This window comes from Sesamum indicum, linkage group LG3, assembly GCF_026168435.1.
Source record: "Sesamum indicum cultivar Baizhima isolate 11 linkage group LG3, ASM2616843v1, whole genome shotgun sequence".
NCBI classification, from domain to species: Eukaryota; Viridiplantae; Streptophyta; class Magnoliopsida; order Lamiales; family Pedaliaceae; genus Sesamum; species Sesamum indicum.
This window is the reverse complement of record NC_142659.1, coordinates 10,275,119-10,281,865: the sequence shown is the minus strand read 5'-3', so window position 1 is coordinate 10,281,865 and position 6,747 is coordinate 10,275,119. Positions and strand designations below refer to the sequence as shown.

Sequence of the window (6,747 nt, the reverse complement as noted above, 5' to 3'; positions counted from 1 at the left end):
GAACGTTCTCACAATTCGATGAAACTTGAACCAAACGTAGGTCTAGTCCCATGCATTTGTGTGGTAAATTTGATAAGCATAATAATAGCTACAAGTTAGTGTAAAAGGGAAACGAACTTGCTTTAAAAAAATCGTGCAAAACAGCTTAGTATCAAACGTTCTCAGAATTCCACGAAACTTGACCCAAATGTGGTTTGTGTGGTAAATTTGCTAAGCATAAGTATAATTACAAGTTAGTGTAAAAGGGAAATGAACTTGCTTTAAAAAAATCCTGCAAAACAGCTTAGTATCAAACGTTCTCAGAATTCCACGAAACTTGACCCAAATGTGGTCTAGACCCATGCATTTGTGTGGTAAATTTGCTAAGCGTAATTATAATTACAAGTTAGTGTAAAAATGGAAACGAACTTGCTTTAATAAACCGTGCAAAACAGCTAAATATTGAACGTTCATAGAATTCCGTGAAACTTGACCCAAACGCTGGTCTACACCCATTCGTTTGTGTCATAAATTTGCAAAGCGTAATAACAAATGAAAGTTAGTGTATAAGGGAAACGAAGTTGCTTTACTAAAACCATGCAAAACAGCTAAATTTTGAATGTTTTCAGAATTGCACGAAACTCGAACCACACGTAGGTCTTGACCCATGCATTTGTGTGGTAAATTTGATAAACGTAATAATAACTACAAGTCACTGTAAAAGGGAAACGAACTTGCTTTAATAAAACCGTGCAAAAGAGCTAAGTTTTGAACGTTGTCACAATTCGAAGAAACTTGAACCAAATGTAGGTCAAGTCCCATGCATTTGTGTGGTATATTTGATAAGCATAATAATAACTACAAGTTAGTGTAAAAGGGAAACGAACTTGCTTTAAAAAAATCGTGCAAATCAGCTTAGTATCAAACGTTCTCAGAATTCCACGAAACTTGACCCAAATGTGGTCTAGACCCATGCATTTGTGTGGTAAATTTGCTAAGCGTAATTATAATTACAAGTTAGTGTAAAAATAGAAACGAACTTGCTTTAATAAACCGTGCAAAACAGCTAAATATTGAACGTTCATAGAATTCCATGAAACTTGACTTAAACGTTGGTCTACACCCATGCGTTTGTGTCGTAAATTTGCAAAGCGTAATAATAAATAAAAGCTAGTGTATAAGGGAAACGAACTTGCTTTACTAAAACCATGCAAAACAGCTAAATTTTGAATGTTCTCAAAATTCCACGAAACTCGAACTAAACGTAGGCCTTGACCCATGCATTTGTGTGGTAAATTTGCTAAGCGTAATAATAACTACAAGTCAGTGTAAAAGAGAATTGAACTTGCTTTAATAAAACCGTGCAAAACAGCTAAATTTTGAACGTTCTCACAATTCGATGAAACTTGAACCAAATGTAGGTCTAGTCCCATGCATTTGTGTGGTAAATTTGATAAGCATATAATAACTACAAGTTAGTGTAAAAGAGAAACGAACTTGCTTTAAAAAAATCGTGCAAAACAGCTTAGTATCAAACGTTCTCAGAATTCCACGAAACTTGACCCAAATGTGGTCTAGACCCATGCATTTGTGTGGTAAATTTGCTAAGCGTAATTATAATTACAAGTTAGTGTAAAAATGGAAACGAACTTGCTTTAATAAACCGTGCAAAACAGCTAAATATTGAACGTTCATAGAATTCCATGAAACTTGACCCAAACGTTGGTCTACACCCATGCGTTTGTGTCGTAAATTTGCAAAGCGTAATAATAAATAAAAGCTAGTGTATAAGGGAAACGAACTTGATTTACTAAAACCATGCAAAACAGCTAAATTTTGAATGTTCTCAAAATTCCACGAAACTCGAACTAAACGTAGGCCTTGACCCATGCATTTGTGTGGTAAATTTGCTAAGCGTAATAATAACTACAAGTCAGCGTAAAAGGAAAACGAACTTCCTTTAATAAAACCGTGCAAAACAGCTAAATTTTGAACGTTCTCACAATTCGATGAAACTTGAACCAAACGTAGGTCTAGTCCCATGCATTTGTGTGGTAAATTTGATAAGCATAATAATAGCTACAAGTTAGTGTAAAAGGGAAACGAACTTGCTTTAAAAAAATCGTGCAAAACAGCTTAGTATCAAACGTTCTCAGAATTCCACGAAACTTGACCCAAATGTGGTTTGTGTGGTAAATTTGCTAAGCGTAAGTATAATTACAAGTTAGTGTAAAAGGGAAATGAACTTGCTTTAAAAAAATCCTGCAAAACAGCTTAGTATCAAACGTTCTCAGAATTCCACGAAACTTGACCCAAATGTGGTCTAGACCCATGCATTTGTGTGGTAAATTTGCTAAGCGTAATTATAATTACAAGTTAGTGTAAAAATGGAAACGAACTTGCTTTAATAAACCGTGCAAAACAGCTAAATATTGAACGTTCATAGAATTCCGTGAAACTTGACCCAAACGCTGGTCTACACCCATTCGTTTGTGTCATAAATTTGCAAAGCGTAATAACAAATGAAAGTTAGTGTATAAGGGAAACGAAGTTGCTTTACTAAAACCATGCAAAACAACTAAATTTTGAATATTTTCAGAATTGCACGAAACTCGAACCACACGTAGGTCTTGACCCATGCATTTGTGTGGTAAATTTGCTAAACGTAATAATAACTACAAGTCACTGTAAAAGGGAAACGAACTTGCTTTAATAAAACCGTGCAAAAGAGCTAAGTTTTGAACGTTGTCACAATTCGAAGAAACTTGAACCAAATGTAGGTCAAGTCCCATGCATTTGTGTGGTATATTTGATAAGCATAATAATAACTACAAGTTAGTGTAAAAGGGAAACGAACTTGCTTTAAAAAAATCGTGCAAAACAGCTTAGTATCAAACGTTCTCAGAATTCCACGAAACTTGACCCAAATGTGCTCTAGACCCATGCATTTGTGTGGTAAATTTGCTAAGCGTAATTATAATTACAAGTTAGTGCAAAAATGGAAACGAACTTGCTTTAATAAACCGTGCAAAACAGCTAAATATTGAACGTTCATAGAATTCCATGAAACTTGACCCAAACGTTGGTCTACACCCATGCGTTTGTGTCGTAAATTTGCAAAGCGTAATAATAAATAAAAGCTAGTGTATAAGGGAAACGAACTTGCTTTACTAAAACCATGCAAAACAGCTAAATTTTGAATGTTCTCAAAATTCCACGAAACTCGAACGAAACGTAGGCCTTGACCCATGCATTTGTGTGGTAAATTTGCTAAGCGTAATAATAACTACAAGTCAGTGTAAAAGAGAATTGAACTTGCTTTAATAAAACCGTGCAAAACAGCTAAATTTTGAACGTTCTCACAATTCGATGAAACTTGAACCAAATGTAGGTCTAGTCCCATGCATTTGTGTGGTAAATTTGATAAGCATATAATAACTACAAGTTAGTGTAAAAGGGAAACGAACTTGCTTTAAAAAAATCGTGCAAAACAGCTTAGTATCAAACGTTCTCAGAATTCCACGAAACTTGACCCAAATGTGGTCTACACCCATGCATTTGTGTGGTAAATTTGCTAAGCGTAATTATAATTACAAGTTAGTGTAAAAATGGAAACGAACTTGCTTTAATAAACCGTGCAAAACAGCTAAATATTGAACGTTCATAGAATTCCATGAAACTTGACCCAAACGTTGGTCTACACCCATGCGTTTGTGTCGTAAATTTGCAAAGCGTAATAATAAATAAAAGCTAGTGTATAAGGTAAACGAACTTGCTTTACTAAAACCATGCAAAACAGCTAAATTTTGAATGTTCTCAAAATTCCACGAAACTCGAACTAAACGTAGGCCTTGACCCATGCATTTGTGTGGTAAATTTGCTAAGCGTAATAATAACTACAAGTCAGCGTAAAAGGGAAACGAACTTCCTTTAATAAAACCGTGCAAAACAGCTAAATTTTGAACGTTCTCACAATTCGATGAAACTTGAACCAAACGTAGGTCTAGTCCCATGCATTTGTGTGGTAAATTTGATAAGCATAATAATACCTACAAGTTAGTGTAAAAGGGAAACGAACTTGCTTTAAAAAAATCGTGCAAAACAGCTTAGTATCAAACGTTCTCTGAATTCCACGAAATTTGACCCAAATGTGGTCTAGACCCATGCATTTGTGTGGTAAATTTGCTAAGCGTAATTATAATTACAAGTTAGTGTAAAAATGGAAACGAACTTGCTTTAATAAACCGTGCAAAACAGCTAAATATTGAACGTTCATAGAATTCCATGAAACTTGACCCAAACGTTGGTCTACTCCCATGCGTTTGTGTCGTAAATTTGCGAAGCGTAATAATAAATAAAAGCTAGTGTATAAGGGAAACGAACTTGCTTTACTAAAAACCATGCAAAACAGCTAAATTTTGAATGTTCTCAAAATTCTACGAAACTCGAACTTAACGTAGGCCTTGATGTGACGCCCCAAAAATTATAATATATAATTGGGGGATCAATTGGTAAATTTTTATGAAACTTAGTTAATTGGTAAATAAATTATGGGCCATAATTGAAATATAATAACACTTGAATGGATTAAATTGGAGTTCGTTATAATATTTTGGGATAATTTCTATTAATTAAGAAAATTAGGAAGGACGTAAATGGTATTTTGAGAAAAGTCTAATTAATTAGATAAAATAATAATAATATTATATATATATAAATAGTATATATATAAGTAAGTAATATAATGTAAATACATATATGTAAGTTATATATATATATTAGTAAGTGATATATATATATATGAGAGAAAGAAAAGAAAATTGAGGGTGGGCCCACCAGCCCACCGCCTCACTCTCCTCTCTTTTCCTTAAATACACACACAAGCATATTACATACACACATGCATAACACACACACATAAAAAGTGAGGCTTGCTCTTGCGCAGGAAAGAAAGAAACAGAGGTACGATTTTATCATTTTAAAATTTTATTAATTTATATAATTATATTATTTAATTAGTTTATTTACTAAATGTTGTTTATACTAAGTGATGCACTATTTAATCGGAATATTTTATGAGTTTGACTATTTAAAATAGTGTCGAATTAAATATTAAATTGAATATAAAAATGATATCATTGGTCAATTAGATTGTTAAATTTATTAGATTGAATGTTGCTATAGCCAATTTGTACAATTTCATCGGGATTATTAGCCAAATACGCAATTATATGTATTATTGTTTAATTAAAGAGTATAATAGCGAGAAATTGATAGAAAATTCATAGAAATATTCCGAGAATTATATTTAATAAATGGTATGTTAATAAAGAGGAAAAATGAAGATTTGTATTTTGATAGAAATAGAATATTAACGAATTATTAGAAATTGTACAAATGATATTTAATATTATATTTTAAAAAAATTACGATATTCTCGATATATTAATTGTATATGGTATAACTCATTATAGGATACGGGGTGAGGTGAAAGGACTGACAATTAGCGATTGAGTAAAAAGAAACGTTGTGAGGTTGAGGTAAGTAAATAATTAGTATTATCTATATATGTTCTTTTTATTTGTGGTATTACTATTATATGACTTTGTGATTCATGCTGATATTGTTTTATCCGAAAATATATGCGTGGCGAATGATTTGAATTGATTGATGGCATTGTGTACGTGGAATGAGAAAATATGTTGAATATCATGTTTGTTGTATGTTGTGTTGTGGGTATCTGAAAATGAGAATGTAATGATATATTGTTTAACGTTACTAGTTGCTTACAAGAATGGTGATATGTGGAAATGAGGGAGTAGTGGAAATTGAATATAATTGTGGCGTGAATACCCCTTGACGTGTTGAAAAGAGCTTTGATGCGATATGAGAAAGAAATGAAATGAAAAGAGCTTTGATGCGATATGAGAAAGAAATGAAATGAAAAGAGCTTTGATGCGATATGAAAAAAAAGATGTGATGTGAAAAGAGCTATGATGCGAAATAAAAGAGCTATGATGCGAATTGAAAGAGCTATGATGCGAAATGAGATTGATGAGCCGGCTGTCAAGGGGATTCACTTAAATTTAATAATGGTGAGATTGAGTTGGCGGGAAAAACACAATATCACCTTCTGGTAAGCAAACTAGGAAAAATGGAGTTTGGTTAGTTGTTTCATTATGAGATAGTCATGTGGTGTAATAAAGTTGATTATGTTGGAATTAAATTGATTGTATTCCATTAGTGTTGCTTGTTTATCTTGTTTGGGCTATGGTTGACATTCATATATAGATAGGACTGGTTATTTACTTACTGAGTGGCAGGCTCATCCCTCTGCTGACGTTTTATTTCAGGAGTAGACTCTGAGATGTCTGACTGTTGAATGCTAGGTCTACACGTTATACCCAGGCAGGTCGGGCCAGTATGCAGTTTTCTCCTCTTTGTCAGTTAGAGTACAAAGCACATTTTGTTTGTACAGAGAGAATATAAGCGTACAGATTACTTGTGATGAATCACCTTGTGGTGTGTGATATGTATATATATATAATGTTGTGGGTTGATAATACCTATTATGACGTTGGGGTTACGTATACACATGGATTAAATTATTATATACATTTATATATATAAACACAAGGATTACAATAAGTATAACGTTTAGGGTAGGTATAGCCCTTGTAGCAAAGGGGGTGCTACACTTGACCCATGCATTTGTGTGGTAAATTTGCTAAGCGTAATAATAACTACAAGTCAGTGTAAAAGGGAATC

The 6,747-nt window shown here is 33.2% G+C and overlaps 1 long non-coding RNA gene across 1 annotated transcript; it reads left to right on the top strand.

The window, feature by feature from the left end:
* Window positions 1-4,575: 4,575 nt before the first annotated feature.
* On the top strand, window positions 4,576-6,544 carry LOC148788672 (uncharacterized). The gene is made up of 3 exons (XR_016064836.1): window positions 4,576-4,941; window positions 5,454-5,519; window positions 6,333-6,544. It is a non-coding gene; the product is annotated as an uncharacterized LOC148788672 (long non-coding RNA).
* The last annotated feature ends 203 nt before the right edge of the window (window positions 6,545-6,747 follow it).